Source organism: Cucurbita pepo, unplaced genomic scaffold (genome assembly GCF_002806865.2).
Source record: "Cucurbita pepo subsp. pepo cultivar mu-cu-16 unplaced genomic scaffold, ASM280686v2 Cp4.1_scaffold012940, whole genome shotgun sequence".
Taxonomy (NCBI): domain Eukaryota; kingdom Viridiplantae; phylum Streptophyta; class Magnoliopsida; order Cucurbitales; family Cucurbitaceae; genus Cucurbita; species Cucurbita pepo.
This window is the reverse complement of record NW_019658792.1, coordinates 1-336: the sequence shown is the minus strand read 5'-3', so window position 1 is coordinate 336 and position 336 is coordinate 1. Positions and strand designations below refer to the sequence as shown.

At 38.7% G+C, this 336-nt stretch overlaps 1 long non-coding RNA gene across 1 annotated transcript; it reads left to right on the top strand.

Moving 5' to 3' along the window:
* LOC111787362 lies at nt 1-183 on the top strand. The gene is made up of 2 exons (XR_002813966.1): nt 1-63; nt 149-183. It is a non-coding gene; the product is annotated as an uncharacterized LOC111787362 (long non-coding RNA).
* The last annotated feature ends 153 nt before the right edge of the window (nt 184-336 follow it).

Genomic DNA, 336 nt, shown 5'->3' with positions numbered 1-336 from the left:
CTTGCTCGGAAATCAATAATTGAGAAAAGGAAGGAAGAGCAGGAACGACAACTTTTGGAAATGGTACCCTCATTATACTTTGAATTGCCTTATTCATTGTTCTTTTGGAGGTTCATAAATTGTAAAAATTGTGATCAACTGTGTTTAGGAACGTGAGGAGGAATCAAGAAGGTTAAAATTACTAAAGATAACTGAAGAGGCTGAGCAGAAGCGTCTTGCTTTAGAATATGAACAAAGGAAAAGTCAACGGCTTCGTAGGGAAATGGAAGAGCGAGAACTTGAAGAAGCACAGGCATTACTTCAGGAAGCTGAAAAGCGTGTTGGTAAAAAGAAGGG